We start from the raw sequence: 18,447 nt of genomic DNA on the forward strand, positions 1-18,447 counted from the left end.
TAACTAATTATGATAGTCTAATTATTTATTATTTGTTTATTTCTTATTAATGCATTTTTAATTGTAAAATTATTGTATTAGTTATGCCTTTTAGTTAAATAAATTTTTATATTATTTAATTTCTACCGGTTTGACCATGGTCCAAAGAACACTAATGATTAATGAAGGTCACTAAGATCCACCATCCCAAATTGGGCAAAAGTCCTTTACAAATGAGAGAGTGTAACTAAATTTCATTATTGTATTGACCAAATGAGCAAAAGTCCTTTACAAATAGTAACCATAACCTATGTATAGGGGTGGGGGTTGGGCCCCCGCGTGCTAAATCCTCCGATGGGCCGGTTGGGCCTCATTGATTTAAGTCAGTCCACGAGTCCACAAGACACCAGACTCGAAGCATGAGAACCAAGTGTGTCGTAAAGAACATAACAACCTCTCAACCCTAATTTTACTAAGACATACATGAAATATAATAAGTCGCTAACATGGCGTTTGAAATGCCTAAGGCGAACGCCCCTTCAAACCCATGAGTCCACAAGACCACGAGTTCGCCAGTCTACAAGATCACAAGTCAACGAGTCCACAAATGGCGATTGTGGTAAGTGTGCTCGTCGGTCATACTGACACGTTGCAAAAGCTGAAGAGTCAGTGTGTCCCTTCAAATCCAAACTGCTCCACTCAAATGTCAAATCACATCACATTAAAGACTAAATCGGAAGGGTTTCGAGACGATCACGCGCAACAACTTCCCTTTCAATGCACCGCCTGCTCTTCCCAAGGTAATCACTTACTCCTGTCATCATGGGTCACGTTCCCCCACCTACTTCACGCGACCCTCACACACCCCATGCCAACCGTGCTCCTTTGCCTATAAAAACCTTGTTTCTCCATCATTTACCACTTTCGAAACCACCACTTTTCTCTTCACTAATCTCCTCCAGCATGTCTCCGGTGAAGTCCTACTCCGGTGCCGTTGCAATCCATCCCTACCTTTACCCCATGTTTGTAACACCCCGATTTCGGTGGTGTCACTTTAGTGACTTTAAATCAATAGTGCGGAAAATGCGTAAATATTTTTTTTCGTTTTCTTTTCAAATAGAAGACTTAACATAATGAAGACTCAACCCAAAGATAATAAACATAAAGTAATTGGGGATAGTGCCCGCAGGCGAATAAGTGCATCCCATGGTCAGAGCCATGAGTTTTATGAATACAGTTTTCAAGGAGATAAGTCAGCCCCAAAACGGGAAATGACAATCAGAGCTGTGAAAACAATCCCCCCATATAATACACTCCTAACATCGACCCTCATCCGATCATGCATGAAGTCCGGGTCCACGTCAAAGGCTCAGTAATAGTCATTGCGCTCCGGATCCTCCCCGAACGACGATCCATCTTGAATCGGCTGTTGGACGTCTGGCAGCAGGCCGACCGCCCAAACACAACCATACACACAAAGCCAAGGCGCTAGGGTCAACTCACAGAATATAATAGATAATACAAGCAACATGTGATGAATAAAGGGGTATATATATATAGGTTGTATATATCCATATAAGTTCTGTATCGTCTACCCTAAGGTATATACATAACATGTTATCAGATTTCTAAATTCAATATTCAATATCTCAACAATTCAATAAGTTATATCTCAAAAACTCGATAAGCAATATATCAACGAATATAGTTAAATGCATGGTATGCCAATGCAGAATATGCTGACACAAACCCGAATAACATCACTCTGCTTGGCGACGGGACAAACCAATGGTATTGCCACTTAAAGGCTGGGCACCTCGAGACGGTCGTAACACTGGCCTCGTGTTTAACCATTTCTGCTCGGGCGTCACTTATCACCTTTGGCTATAGTCAAGACGGTACAAACTCTACATGGTTCGACCATTTCTGCTTGCTATGCCGGACATCAACAGGCACGATACAACTCTACATGGATGATCGTTACCTCCTGTTGTGCCAGGTATAATCAGGACCGATTCAACTCTACACGGCTGATCGTTGCTTCCTGCTATACCGAAGTACTCCACTTGGCACTTCATCGCGTGTATGCATGGGTGCAATATGGTTAGCTAAACAACGATTCGTCCTCACAGGTAAAATTGGTTCATTGACCAAAGGCTTCTACAACGAGAACCCTAGGCTATAGTCAAGTCGGTTGTGACCCTACGGGTTTAACCATTCTGCTTGCTACGCCAGACATCAACAGGCACGATACAACTCTACACGGCTGACCGTCACTACCTGTTGTGCCAAGTGTACTCTACTAGGTACCTTACTAATGCCCAGACCCTTGGCTAAAGCCCGTCTTCAAATTCTTTTCCATAAAAATGAGTTCCCTTAAAACAATATTTCTTTTATTAGGTAAAGTGTTCCATCGTGAGTTAATCCATTACGTCGTTAATTCCAAAGTTCAGTTTTCATTTCCAACACCTTTCAAAATAAAGTTCCCAAAGCTAGGATCACCGACCCATTCCCGTTTTCCAAACTCACTTTCATTCCTAAGTCTTTTCTGTTGAATCATCGTCATTAATTCAAAACATTATATTCTTAGTAAGTATATTATGGATTTATTTACATAAAACATATTATGATTATTTTCGGTCCAAAACTCTATAAGTTCAAAGTTCCCATCAAACCCAAACAACTCTCCGAGAAAACACTAGATCCCCTAAAACAATGAAGGTTCGAACCTTGGTCCGACCTAACAAACGTTCCCAAAACAAACCCGTCCTTGTCATGACGAAGGTAAGTGTATTCTACACTCCCAAAAGTGGTATCAAAATACACGAATATAGTCAGCACAATTTAATCATAACGCAAATACATCAAGCTCTATCGAGCGATGAATCAATATGGCAGTGCTGTAAACATAACCTTGTCATATCCACTAGAAAGCGATAAGACAGAAACCAGTAAACGGCCGAAGCCTCTCAGAAAACGGAGACACACGTCTCATATAAGTTCACTCGGCCGAAGCCTCCAGAAAACATTTTCCAATTCACAGCGATAAACAATATCCAAGCAATATACAATATCACGCAATATTCAAGTCGAAGTTATCGACGCCTACAATGCAAATAGCTAGTAAGTAAGTTGCCCTAACCTCGAACTCGTCCAGTGTGTTCAAGCAAGGCTCCTTCACAATCCTCTTTTCCTGCTCCAAGTGTTCCTCCAAACGAATCTTTGAGCAAACGAAGCGAAGGTCAATCAAAACAAGTCAATTCGGTCAATATAACACTAACTAGCGTTAGACAAAGCTTAAGAAGCTTCAGAGTACAATTTTTTAAGCATGAATAGACAACATAACCTCGTTCGCTAAAACGAGCATAACTCGAGCTACAGAACTCGGAATGACACGAAACCAACGCCAAAATTTCGACAATCGGAAGAGCTACGCAATGGCTCAGGTCATAGAGACCCAAAAATTATTTTTGGACACGGTACTCTAAGCAATAGGTTTCGGCCACTATGTAAAATAGGGTTTCCGAACTTTTTCTTCGATCTAAATCGATTCCTAGGTATCCTTAGGCGATATCTAGGCCAAGGAAACTCTCAGAAAAAATATCGAATCGAAAACTGTCGCAGGGGTATTTTGGTCATTATTTTCAGCTCAGAATTTCAAAATCAGAGTTTCGAAAAACAAATTAGATGGGGTTGATACTAACGACGATTATGACGACTAATCCTACTAGCACTAAGCTAAGGCGATAGTTTTCAGCCCAAAGGTTGAGACTTTGCTTAAAAATGGGTATTTTAAGCAGAAATTGATTCCGGCGGAGTTCCGGCGACATAACGGAAAAACTAATCCGACAGAAGTGCTCTTGGGCACGTAAGGAAGATGTTTAGAATCAAAAATGAAGTACTCAAGATAGTTTTGCAAAAACCTCAAAACTATGAGCACAGAAGGACATAGAGAAAAGCTATGAAAAAAAACGATCAGAGGTAAGGAAAAGCGACTATACCTCGAAACCTTGAAGTAGCAACTGTTTAATCGACGATCCAGCAAGAAATGAACAAAATCTCTTCTCCTCCTCCTCCTAGCAAACTCGCGGCTTCAAGAGAGAAAATGGGTGAGTTTTTGTGTTTTGTGAGGTTTTTGTTTCAAGCTTCAACATATATATATAGGGAATGAAATGGAAGATATTTTGTAAAGATTGGATAAGGATGGATAGATATTTATCAAAGATATTTTGAGAAGATATTTTGTGAAGATATTTTTGAGAAGATATTTTGTAAACCGGTACAGATTTGTTTAGATATCGGAGGATTTAGCTCATAGAGTTAAGATAAAAATATGAGAGTGATTTCCGATTCTTCCTACTGATTCCAAGGTATTCTAGACACGATATTCTCCCCGCTGAATCTTCTAATTCTTCAAAGAAATATCGGTATGATTTTTGGTTTTCGAGGCTTGTTTTTAATGCTATATATTGAGGTTGGCAAAACGCGGGAAAATGAAAGTTTCGCGAATCTGATTTTTCTGGCTTCATTCTCCATGAATTCTAAGATAGGTTTTGGCGACATAAATCCAAAACTAAGAAAAGGTTTCCTTGTATTTTTGGTAACTACTGCAAAGTCGGTGTAAAACTATTTTACCCGATAAGTTGCTTTTTGCATCGGATGTCGGAATAGAAAACTTCCTTCTGAAGAAAGATTGAAATCATCGAGAGAAATGGGTGTACGCGTGTAGAATCTTCATTTGAAGCTCTGAATAGAAAAAGTCTTCATCGTCGGGTGATTCTAGGGTTTTGAAATACCAGGGTTTTGGTTTCGGCAAACTTCCGATGGTTGGAATCGGACGTTCGTAGATTCTAGAGTTTCGCCTCGAAACGATTGTGATATATGGAAAAAGAGAAGTTCTAACATTTCTCTGAAGATTTTTGGACTAAATTCCTACAGTGTTCCAAGGGTGGAACACAGTTTGATTTCCTAAGGTTCTTGTCCTAGGTTTTAAAACGAATATTAGTCGTGCTATAACTTAAATCGACTTCGATACAATCCTTTGACTTTTCCTGAACTTTCTCCTTCATAAATTTATTCCATTCGATAAACTCTTGTTCAGGTTTTCCCTTCACGATACGTCCAACCTAATCGTAAATGGAAATCTCTTCCACTTATTCTAAGCTTAAAACTTGGGTCTTACAATGTTCACCTCCTTCTTCGGTGAGTCATTTTCTCTATATTTCGTGTTGTTGTGCTCTTTTCATTTCAAATTTCTCCTCTTCCCTTCGTCATGTCATCCAACCCTCAAGACACCCCTCAACAAGGCTCCCCACCCAGATGATTCATTGGAATCTGATGTCGTCAGTGGAATCCCCCTGGACACGACGGAAGTCGAAGCTTTCTGGCTTAGGACTTTCGCAACCCTTCCGCCCCCCGTCCAGGTAGCCCTCCCCCCCCCTCAATCGGCAATCGACCAACCTTCTGAGTACGTTGAGCGAGACATTGTTACTGACATTATTGAGGCGGTCGACGAGATCTGCTATGAGGATGCCCTCAATGCAAAACTCCGTGCCGCCGCATGCAGAGTCATTGAAAGCCCCTAGCTCCACAAAGTAGACGAGCGACATAACCCACTATCATTGGCTAAAACTTGGATGACTTGGTATATACACAATGATGACTTCGCAAGTTTGACAAAGAACATGGATGGATGACTTGATATAAACACAATGATGTCAAGCTTTATGATTTATCTTTTACAATTCCGATTTGTGCTACTATCACAATTTTTTTTTCTTTTAAGATTGATATGTGTTTATCGTCTGCTTTATTGGTGATTCCTTATATCTATGATTTGTGCTATTGTCTTCATGTTCATGAAGAATGTGAAATGAGTTTCTCTTAATCAAGATCAGACTTAGAAGAAAAGTCTTTTTATCCACTTTGTTTAGCATTTCAGACTCTTATATTTCATCTGTTGTTTAATACTCCCTCAGTTCCACAATATAAGCAAACAAAATTGGTGTTTTGGTGGTCCACTATATATGAAATAAGCATTGTTTTTAAAGTGTGTTAAATATCCATTTACAATTTTACCCTTATGTATTTAAAAAGTATTCCAGCCACTTTACCAGCAACATTTAATTTCTCCACTTTCCCATGGTAAATGAAAAGTTGCAATGATTATTTACTTGGCGAACACTAGTAATTCAAATTTTAAAAAATCTATTATATTTTTTATTTTGTTAAAAATATATTTAAAAATTCTTTTTGACAAAAAAAGTTATGACAAATCGTTGTTATAATAAAATAATTTGTAAAATTAAATTAAAACATGAAAAAATATAAATTTCTAAGTAAAATTATCAATAACAACTGAATATTTTTTGTATACCCGCCCACAAAATTCGTATCCTTTCAGTACTGATAAGAATTTTTAAAATTTGATAGAGGCTTTAAATGGTGCGAAATTTAGGGAGAAAAGAATTGATTGAAAGTTAATGACCATATTATTCCACTTTGACAGACATTTAATACCATTGAATTTTAAAATAAAAATTCAAAAATTGAAAAAATAAATAACATCCTGGGTCCAAGAATCTTACATTTCCGTTAAAAAAAAGAGAGACAATCTTCCAATAAAAAAATTTGAATTTGAAAACCACCAGTTTTTTTATTAGAACCATGTATTAAATAATATTTCTTGAATTGTGATCAACACGAAAACGTATTCTGGCGGGACAACTAACTCGGGTGATGGGCTTCGCCTCCTTAACACGATCATCCCTATTCACATGTTTGCTATGTCTCTCACCCTCTTTATTGCATACCAATTGACGTCTTACGATATTACCATTCGGATCCCGATAAACATCATCTTTCCTTGACACAAAGCGTAAGCATTGTGCATACTTTTCATAAAAATCAATATCAGCTTCCTCAGAAATAAATTCAAGGGCCCTTATATCATCAGCTGTCAAATCTGTTATCTTTTTAAATTCTTCACCAGCATCATTATCATTTGTCTCATTCCTCACTGCGACATTGTTTTCATTTCCCTCATTAACATCCTCATCATCACCCAAGTTAACGTTTTCCACTTCCCCTTCCTCCCTTAAAACAGCCCTGAAACATGAACAAGTAAAATATTACAATTGTGACCAGCCATGAGAATGCCAAGTTAGATTATAAAGAGAAAGTATAAAAAAAAAAAACTAGCTTCAACAATAAAAGGCACAACAAAAAATACTAAGAGAAAAAACATAAGATAAGAAGAAAAAACAATGTTTGAAAAATAGAAACAAGTAACAGCATTCCACAATTTTATTTAAGAAAAAACAAAACAAGTAACAACATTCCAGAAACCCAAATAGCGTACATGAGGCAAGGAAAAATAGAAACAAAAACAAGATTAAATCACTGAAAGGAAGAAGAAAATCCTTAATCACAATGTTTCACGCAAATCACAATTTTTCATGTAGTACATTAGATCTCAAACATTGAATTTCATGCATGATGATTTAAGGACCGTAGAAAAGAAATGAGTATGTACCCCTTTTAAAACTTTGAACAGATGAAAATTTCATAGACTATCACACTGTAGCCATCAATCAGAAGAAAACAAATGTGAGCATGACAATACAACAGTAACACATCCGGTGTATCAATTTCTTTTTTTTTTATAAAAGAGAAAATAGTATTATTGAAGTACTAACTTCTAGGGAACAAGGCTCTCCTAGTGAGCCTAAAAAGCTTAGAATCCAACAAGAAAGCAGTAAAAAACAGTAAACATAACACGCTAAAAGGGAACAAAACGTAAGAAGAAAAGGGGGTTTATTTATTGTACACAAAGAAATACTTGTGTAAAATTACACAAACCTAACTTGACCTGTTATATCAGGTTACAACAAGTTAAATAATTTTTTAAAACAAAATTATTATAGTAAAAAAAATCAAATTAATCTCTAACCTTTTTATCATCACCTACATCCTCTAACAATAAAAATCCAAAAAAGTAAATGTATTCATCATCAATACTCTTTTTTATTGGAAATAGAATTTAATGATAAACGAGTATGCAACCCAGGATGTGATTCCAATGGAAAATTAGAATTATTTAGCTTTTCTTTCAATGAAACACACATAGATACATGGTGTGTGTGCTGTTAGCGAGAGACACCTAAATGGAGCAACAGAATCTAATCGAACCAACAATACTTGAACAACCATGAGCCAGAACGGCGGCTATCGCCACCGCGCCGCTGAGGTCTATCATCTCCCCACCGTCGCCAACAGCAGCCCCACTACCCCCTCCATTTGCAACTTATAAAGGTTGAATCTTTGCTATCTCTTGTTTCTGGGTTTTCCCAAATTCATGGCTCCCACAGCCAAAATAACAGCAGCGTGTAAGGAGATTTTGGCCCATTCTTCCATCCCTTTCATCAATCTGCAACTCTAACTCTTTAATCTGAGAGCTCTTCTTTTTGCTTGTTGCCGTTGATTCTGGCAGCAATGGTGGCGGAGGATGCCGTGAGCCCATCACTGAACGATGATGTTTTGGGGCTAATTGTGTTCAAAACTGATATACGAGATCCAAAAAACTATATAGCTGATCTGCGTGCTCAAGCAGATCCGACGACCCACCAGCATGCACACCGCACACCCGCAACACACTTTTCTCCCAAGGTCGTCGTCTCACCACCGGTCCTCCTCTGCGTCGCATCCCGCCGCCGGCAGCAGGTTAAGATCTGGCCAAACAGGTCCGAGTAAAGTGCCCAGGTGTGAGTTGGGGTTGGTGGTGAAGGTGTGGTGTGGGATGGGGTTGGTGGTGGCGGTACGGTGTTGGTTCAGCGGTGGTGGAGTGGTTTGGGTTCTTGGGTTCCAAAATCTGAAAAATGTTGATTTAGAAGATGAAGAATGAAGATTTCTGGGTTAAGATGAAAGAAGAAGATTTTTTTTTTGGTGCTTCGGAAAATAAGCAGACAAGCAGAAAAACTACACTACTCCTAAACTATCCTTCAGAAGAAAGTACTCCAGCTCCGGCGGGGGTGAGGAAATCTCCCAAGCTCCCGGAGAGCGAGCATGCTTTGCTAACCAATCCGCTGAGGCATTCCCCTCACGAGAAATCCAACTCAAGCAGGTCCTCCAGTTTCGATTCATAAGATCATGAATTTCCTCGAGCACACAAGCATCTTCATGGTTTCTTCTTTGATCTGCATTATTCTGCACTGCCACAAGATGAGCACAATCTATCTCACAATGAACATGACGGTGGCCCTTGTTCCAATCCATGATCAAGCCGTCCCGTAAAGTCGTCGCTTCTGCCAGGAAAGGGTTCCCTCCCACGGCAAACCTGGCAAAGCCTCCAAGCCAAGTGCTGTTACAGTCCCGCAAGAGCTCGCCCCCACCCTTGGAATTGGTGGTTTCCTGAAAGCTGCCATCGGAATTCAGTTTCACAAAGTTACGCTGCGGCGGTCTCCAATGCAGGTTCAAGAGCTCTACTGAATCGAAACAATCCTTAGTAGTAAACCGCAACAGTTCATCATGAAGGTGACCAAGCTTACACCACACGGACTGAAACGACCAAGGCTGGGAATCGAACACCATATTATTCCTCCACCTCCAAGCAGTCCAAACGCCTGCAATGAACTTCAAACCATGCTTGCTTTGAGCCTGAATTCTAAGCCACTCTCTGCAATCATTATGCCAGAAGTTCACCCAAGAGAAGGCTCCCAGTTTACTCCACAATTCTCTAGAGTGAGGGCAATCCCTCAGGCAGTGAAGACCAGTTTCCATATTGTTAGAGCAGCGGGAGCACGCTGCCGTCGCCGAGAGGTGACATTTGAGCCTATTAGAATTTACTGGGAGGGCACCATGCAGTGCCAGCCAAAGAAACAATTTGATTTTTTCTGGAGCGGCTAGTTTCCACAGCCACCTCCATGGCATAGTAGGTACAGGAACCTCAGTAATACGCTCCCGCAACCACTGATAAGCGTCTCGAACTGTATACAATCCGTCACCTGAGTCAGCCCACGTCCAACGATCACTAGCCGATGCCACAATGCGGGTGTCAACTCGCTTGAAGCAATCCGCAACAGGTTGGGGAAGGATAGTCATCAAACGGGTCAAGTCCCATTGATTATTGACAACCAGCTATCTGAGATATTCACGAACGGGATTAGCTCAGCCAGCTTGCCCTCTCCAGTCCAGTCTTGGTACCACACAGACGTATTTCCATTCCCCAATCGAAACTGAAATCCCTCTCTCAGCTGATCACGAGCTTTAAGAATACCTTTCCAGATTGGAGACGCATTCCCAGCCCCTTCAACACTGAGAATAGACACCCCCCTTAGATATTTATGAGCAAAAACCTCAACCCACAGCTTAGGAGAGTTTCTGGCCAAGTGCCAAACCGCTTTACCGAGGAGAGCTGTATTGAAATCATTCATTACCTTGATGCCCAGCCCACCATCCACTTTCTGATGCGTAACAGTATTCCAATTAATCAAGTGCCAACCCCTTCGGCCTTTATGCTTGGACCAAATGAAACTTCTCATCAATTGATCAATTCTATGTGTGATACTCCGAGGGAGCCAAAAAACTTGCATGGTGTAGGTTGGAATAGAAGCCATGACTGATTTTGCTAAGCAAATTCTCCCCGCTAAGTTCAAGAGGTTCGTTTTCCAGGAGGATAACTTCCTGTTAATGCTATCCAACAAGTAATTAAACCGACTTCTAGATACCCTACCTTTTTCTAACGGAAAGCCAAGGTATCTTCCCAAATCAGTGACGAAAGGTATAGGGGCAATGCTACGAATCTCCTCTCTAACATTGTGATGAACACCCTTTGAAGCAATAGCTTTGGATTTCTGCATGTTTATTTTCAACCCGGAGCTCTCACAAAAGGATCTAAGCGTATCCGCCACTATATTAACTTGGGACGTTGAGGCTTGGCAAAACAAGAACACGTCGTCTGCAAAGAACAAATGAGATATAGGAGGACCGTTCCGTGCAATTTGAATGGGCTTCCAAGTACCAACGTCAACAAGTTCATGGATCCTTACCGATAAGCGCTCCATGCAAAGCACAAACAAATAGGGAGAGAGGGGGTCGCCTTGCCTAAGCCCCCTTCCGGGTTTGAAGGATGGCAAACGGGATCCGTTCCACAAAATAGACAGGTTTGAACCACTCACACACCGCATAATTAACACCACCAACCTCGCCGGAAACCCGAAAAGAACTAGGGTTTCCTCAAGGAAGGACCATGAGACACTATCATATGCTTTCTCCAGATCGATTTTGAAAGCCAAGTAGCCCTTTTTTGCTTTATACGAACCCATGAAGTGGATAATTTCCTGAGCCAGGAAAGCACTATCCATGGTTCCCCTACCGGGGAGGAAGCTATTCTGCATAGGACCTATGAGCTTATTCAGCAGAGGACGAATTCTATTCACAATCACCTTAGTCACCAGCTTATACACAACGTTGCAAAGGCTGATGGGGCGGAACTCCTTCACTGTAGAGGGGTTATCAACTTTAGGAATGAGTACAATGAGCGTCTCAAGAAGTCGGTCCTCCAAAGTTCCATGCTGGAACGCCTCATCCACTAGGGTCCACACATCATCACCTAACAGATCCCAATATTTTTTGAAGAACAGAGGTTGGAATCCATCGGGTCCTGGTGCTGTGAAGGACTTCATACCCATAAGAGCTGCACGAACTTCTTCTTTGATCACTGGCAGCTCAAGGTTGCTACGGTCCTCACTCAAAACAGTTTGAACCACGGAAAGAGGAAGCGAAGTTCCAGTAACAGAAGGGTCCGATGCAAACAGCCCCTGAAAATACCCTTGAACCTCCTCAATCAAAGTTTCTCTATTATCACACCAAGTTCCATCACTTAGCTTTAACCGTAGAATTCTATTTCTCTTGCGTCTTATAACTGTGTGGGCGTGGAAGTAGGCAGTGTTGCGGTCGCCGAAGCGAACTCTATTTTCCCGAGCTTTTTGATACCACAAGAGCTCTTCTTGTTTGAGGAGACTTCTATATTCATTCTGGAGTTCCGCTTCAAACATAGTCATGTCTGATGTTACCCGGTAGTTCAGTTCACGTTGGACCCCCCTCAGGCGACCCTCTACATGGCGTTTGCGTCTGAAAATATTGCCATATACCTCTTTGTTGAACACGGTAGAGTCCACCCATACTCTGTCTAGCTTGCGGGTAATATTAGCCTCCCCTCTAGCCCAAGCCGATTCCACCACATGATGATAATCTGGGTGCTCTGTCCAGGCTGCCATGAAACGGAACGGACGACTAGCACTCGTCATACCCGACGCACTACACTGGATAAGAAGGGGACTATGGTCTGAGTGACTGCGATTCCGCGCCGCTGAGGTTTATCATCTTTCCGCCGTCGCCAACAACAGGCCCACTACCCCTCCATTGCAACTTATAAAGATTCAATCTTTACTATCTCTGTTTCTGGGTTTTGTCAAATTCATGGCTCCCACAGCCAAAATAACAGCAGCGCGTAAGGAGCTTGCGATTTTACCGATTCTGTCATGGAAGAGGACCTGGAGCTGAGGCTGGGCTTGAGCAAGGAGGAATGACGCTGAGGTCAGATCTGAAGCTTTCTCTTCGGATCTGGGTTGAAAAGCTCGAAGCTTTCACCTTTTTTTTTCTCATCTTTGAGCTTCAATGTTGAACAAGGGTCAGATCCGAAGAAAAAGACATAAACTTGATGGTGGTTGAGGTGGTGGTGCGGTGTGGATTGGGGTTGGTGGTGAAGGTGCGGTGGTGGTGTGGTCTGGGTTTTTGGGTTCCAAAATCTGAAAAATGTTGATTTAGAAGATGAAGAATGAAGGTTTCTGGGTTAAGATGAATGAAGAAGATTAAGGATGGTGACGACAGTTTAAGACTTTTTTTATCCTAATTCCTTTTTAAATTAAAAAAGGTGACCTGCTTGTAAACTTGTGATAACAGGTCAACCTAGGTTTGTGCAACTTTGCACAAGCATTTCTTTGTGTATGGTAAATGAACCCTGAAGATTTATTATAAAAAATTTGAGAAATGAATCAAGCTGGTAGTTAATTTTTTGTATTTTTAATATACTCATGTTTATGTTCCTGCAATTTTATTTTTTATAGACTCCTATAATTTTAATTTATATAAAAATTAATTAAGTAATATTTTCTATGAAATATAAGAGAATATTGTGTAAATTTATTGACTTTTTCTAAATTTATGAAGAATAAATATTTTATATATATGATATATTTGATTGCTTGAAAAAAAAAGGAATGAGTGTATAAAATAAACTACTTTACTTATTTGATTTTATTTTATAGGTTTTTAAGTTTATCAAGTATACTTTTGTAGCCTAAATATATTATCACTTTATTGAATTTGCATAGTAGCTTGCAAGGTAAACTCTACGTTTCATTTTATCACCTCATCATTATCGTATCTAGTTTTTTTTGAACTCATCATTATCATATCTAGTTTAGTCTTCACTTACATATAAAATGTACATTGAAATCATACTTTTCAATTATATATTTGAATCATTTTTTATAATTTTCTCCCTTGGGTGCGCTACTATTTCTCAAAATGTTAATTACTTATATGCACTTTAAACTGAAAGCTATAGTAGTATTTACTGTGATAGTTTGATGATATATATTTGAAATTTTCAATACCTATGTGTTCATTCATATATATTTATATATACACTGTCATAAACAAATAAGGTTCAGTTTGTGAAGCACTTGTTAGGAAAATGAGTTGTTTCCTGGATTTAGAAACGATGAATGTGATATATATATATATATATATATATATATATATACACACATATTATTCGATGTTGTATGAAATTAGATAGCTATAAAAAATAATAGTTACATATTTACACTATTTCAAAGACTAAAACATGGGATTGTATATTATAAGATGTCTTATGATATCTAAAAAATGGGATTGTTGGTTCAGGTTTGTGGAAGGTCTGGTGGCGGCTCCTGCTCAGTCCTTGCAGGTTGGTGGATTCTTTGTTGTCCTCTCCATTGTCTTAAACGTTTGTGCTCTTTTCTGCTAGCTGCGCATTGTTTCTTTCCCTGTTTTCTCTTGCAGGTTCATATTTGTGAAAGGACAGGTAGTGGTTCCTGCTCAGTCCTTGCGAGTTGGTGGCTTTTTGGTGGTTTCATGGTGTCTGGGTTTATCACAGTAGGTGATGTTTTGTGGGGTTGAGTTGAGGCTGGGGTGATCCGATTTGGTTGAGCCTATGCTGCTTCTAGCGTCCTAGGTTGTGGCTGTGGAGTTCCCGTTTGGTTGAGCCTATGTTGCTTCTCGTGTCCTGAGTCGTGGGTAAGGAGTTTTCGTTTGGTTGAGTCAGTGCTACATCTTGATTCTATGGGGTGTCCCTCATCTGGTGATTGTTTCGAGGTTGCATTTTGCTAGGTCAGGGGTTGCTTTGAGGGTTTGTTTTACAACTATCCTGTTCATTATTGTTTGTGGAGCCGATTGCTTGACAAGGTGTTTGATGTGTGGGTGATGGAGGCGTTGATGGGGCTGGCAGTTGACGTTGTTTCGGGTCTTGGTGGTTGGCTTGTTCTCTCTTAGGGTTTAAGATTCCAGGTGTTGTTGTTTTGGCTTGAAGCATGCGATCATGCTTGTGGTTGGGTTTGTTGGACAGGAATATTTGTGGTTGGGTTATAGTTTGGTGATCTATGGTTTTTCTTGGCTTTCGTAGTTTTAGTCATTTTATCTGATTTTGTCTTGTTGGAGCTTTATACTTTTCAATCTTTTTAAAGTTTGAATCTTTATTAATATATATCATTTTGCTTTAAAAAAAAATCATTATTGAAAATAAACCATTTAATGCACTGCTGAAATTATAAGAGAATATATATAATTTCAAGAGTGCATTAAATAGTTTATTTCCAATAATTTTTTTTTGAAAGCAAAATGATATATACTAATAAAGATTCAATCTTTTTAAAACTTTTTAAAGATTGAAAAGTACAAAGCCGCAACAAGATAAAATCAGATAAAATGCGTAAAACCCTGAAAGCCATGGAAAACCATTGATCGCCAAACAATAACCCAACCACAAAGATTCCTGCCCAACAAACCCAACCACAATTGTAAACATTTCTCAACCACAGACAACTTTGTACTCTTTGTATCTCCTAAATCCCACAATTGTAAGCATTTTTCTCAACATTCTCTAGTTCACTAAAAATGTGTACTTTTTATTGTTTGATCCTTGTGGATAATTAGTGTAAATATATATATTTGCTAGATTGGTTGATATACATGTAGATATATAAATACATATCAGAATTTTTTAAATACTACATGCTACAAATCTTATGGGTATTCAAAATTTTCTTTTCTTTACAGCTTTTTTTTTGTAAAAATGTTGTCAATGATTATTTGTGTTTTTTCTATAGATCTATGTTTCTCTATTGGCATGCATACTTGTGCTCTTATATATATATATATGTTATTTCTACACTTGCCTCCTAATTATTTCTTGATAATCTAAGAGATCTCGGTTCTAAGCATCCATTTTGTAATATCCGTGAGATCCACTTGTAAACACGAAGCACATTGTGGTTGATCCTTACAAATGTAGTGCGTGCATCGCCCATAACAACCCACCCCACCGAAATCATGTCATATGGCCACCCATTTTTGAAATAAATCCATTTGTTTCTTTTACATTTTTCACCTAGATAGGAATTATATATCACCTAGATAGAAATTATATATATATATATATATATATATATATATGTATATTCACTTATAATTTTAAAAGTCCATTAAATGGTTTTTTCTAATACTGCCCTTAATTATGATATGAATAAATAATGAGAAATATATATATATATATATATATATATATATATATACTATAAAGGAAAAAATAGAAAAATAACTAATGGTTTATAAAGTTAAAAATATAAACTGCATTACTTTATAAATGTATTTCTTTCGCTTTTTCTCACTATTGGATATGAACCTATGAAAGTTAAAAAAATTAGTTGGATTTCTTGATAAATGTGGTTTTCTTTCTTTCTGAGTATTGGATAGAAACAGACGGAACATGAGAATAATAAATGCATTTATTGTCTTCTTGTCATTTTAGCCCCCTTATCGTCCTCCCCCTCCTCCTCCGCATACTCCTCTTTCTTCTTCCTATATCTTCGATCTCTTCTTTTTCTTGTTAATTGTGCCTTTCTTTTATCTAAGGTGGTAAAAAAAATCTGGTCTGGCCGGAACCCGCTAAAATAGGATTTTTATGTTGAACTGGTTGGGTCGGTTCAGACGTTGTTCTTTTAGGTGTAGGAATCTGGTTTTTAGTGGTTCAGACCGGTCGGTTTTTGTTTGGGTTCCAGCCCAACCGAACCAGGTCCTAGAAAGAAAAAAAATCAACCCAAGCCCATTCCAACCCCAGGCCAGAAGTAATATATATACTTTCACTATCCTACACCCTAGCTTTAAGCAGAAATCCTGAAAACCTGAATCCTATATGCCGCCTCACACCACTATTCCACCACTTCTACTCGACAGCTCACGATCCACCACCACTTCTCACCCTCTTATCCTCGACGGACCCTAAACTCCACCACTAATCCTCTCTTCTCTAGATCTGAATATGTCATTTCTCCTCTAGATCAGGGTTTTTCCTCATCATCTTATCTTCTTTTCAGGGTTTTTATTTTGAATAAACTAACCGAATAAACCCACCCGAGATAATCAGGATCCTTTCAACCCTAATCAGAGCAACCCCACGCCAAGCGATGGACGGTGGCGGCCGGGTGGTTTGGTGTTTTTGAACCCGCCCGTTCGACAACCCTACTTCTATTGAAACAGATTCCAGAACTTTAATTTATCAACCACATACATTTTTCACTCTTAGTTTCTTCAAAATCACACAATTGTAAGAATTGTTTTCTCAACCTTCTCTACTTTACTGAAATTTTTTTACTTTTTTTTTCATTGATCCGTGCGGATAATCTGTGTGAATATGATTTTATGGATCGGTTGATATAGATGTAGATATATATAAATATTGGAAACAACATACACGGTCTATTTTTTTCTTCAAGAAACATGTATTCGGAGCTATATGGAGAAGTTGACTCCTATTTAAGGTCTTTGATCCATACATAAAGCTTTTTGTTCAGTACTATCAAACTATTCTCAATCTATGTTTGTTTATTATTTCAATACAATAATTTTGATTTTTAAAATTTAAAAAATGCAAATAAAAAAGTTTGATAGGAATAATTATAAAAAATACATCTTATTTTTATGGTATTATCAATTTTAAAACTAATAAAAGCCACAAATTATCTAGGAAATATTTTTCGATTTTGTTTTTGTTTTTAAGTCATGGATTTCAAGCTCGCAAAATATTTTACCAAGTCATTTTATCCTAAAGGGTGTCCCTCCTCCCCTCACTCTCTTATCCCTTTTTCTTTATTTTTTAAGAATATAAGTTTGAAGATTTATTATAAAAATAGTTTTCATTTTTTAAAAAAATTTGAGAAATGAATCAAGCTAGTAGTTAATTTTTTGTATTTTTAATATACTCATGTTTATGTTCCTGCAATTTTATTTTTTATAGACTCCTATGTAAGATCAAGTTTTGATCGAGTAGTACAACTCTATGTTTTGATGATTACAAGTTAACATTTTAGTATGAACAATTTTGATACTCTAACGTGTTTTTCTGAGTGTGCTTTTACAGGCTCTAACCTATATTCATTATCACACAAATCAGAAGCACTATGCTTATGGAGTGTCCCGAGCAACGCTTTCGCAATCTCTATGTTCTGTCTGAACAGTAGAAAAGCTTCAGAAGATCTGAAGAATATCAAGCTCTGAAGTGGACTCAGCCACTTGAAGTTCTGAAGATCCAGACGTTCTGGCAACCCAGACACTCTGCAGGTTCAGATGTTCTGAAGGTGTAGAAGACTCTGAAGATCCAGAAGCTGAAAAGTGGAAACTCTGATGTCCAGAAGCAAGATGACTCTGAAGACTGTGTACTTCCCTCTGAGTTCAGAATCAGAAGATACAACGGTCAGAGGATCTCTGCTTCCCTCTGACTCTGATCAACGAGCTTCACAAGTTCCAACACGAAGCATTCCCCTGATCAGAAGTCTACTAGGTTTAAAGGTCAAGTCACTATCCAAGCACAAAAGCATATGTACTATCCTGACGACCTACCTAACATTCTCAGCCACAGCAGAAGCTGGAACTTCCAGAACTGCCCTCAAACGGTAGCATTTCCATGCAACGTTCAAACCCTAATCCTTGGAGTATAAATAGAGGCTGAAGATTGAAGAATGCGGTTGGAAGAATCTCACACGCGCAAGCTATACTCAAACTTTCTAAGCATTCTTTCATATGAATTCATTGTGTTTACTATTAGCTTTTCAGAAGCAAATTCTTAGTAAACATTCTTTCTTAAACAGTTGT

This window comes from Lotus japonicus, chromosome 1, assembly GCF_012489685.1.
Source record: "Lotus japonicus ecotype B-129 chromosome 1, LjGifu_v1.2".
NCBI classification, from domain to species: Eukaryota; Viridiplantae; Streptophyta; class Magnoliopsida; order Fabales; family Fabaceae; genus Lotus; species Lotus japonicus.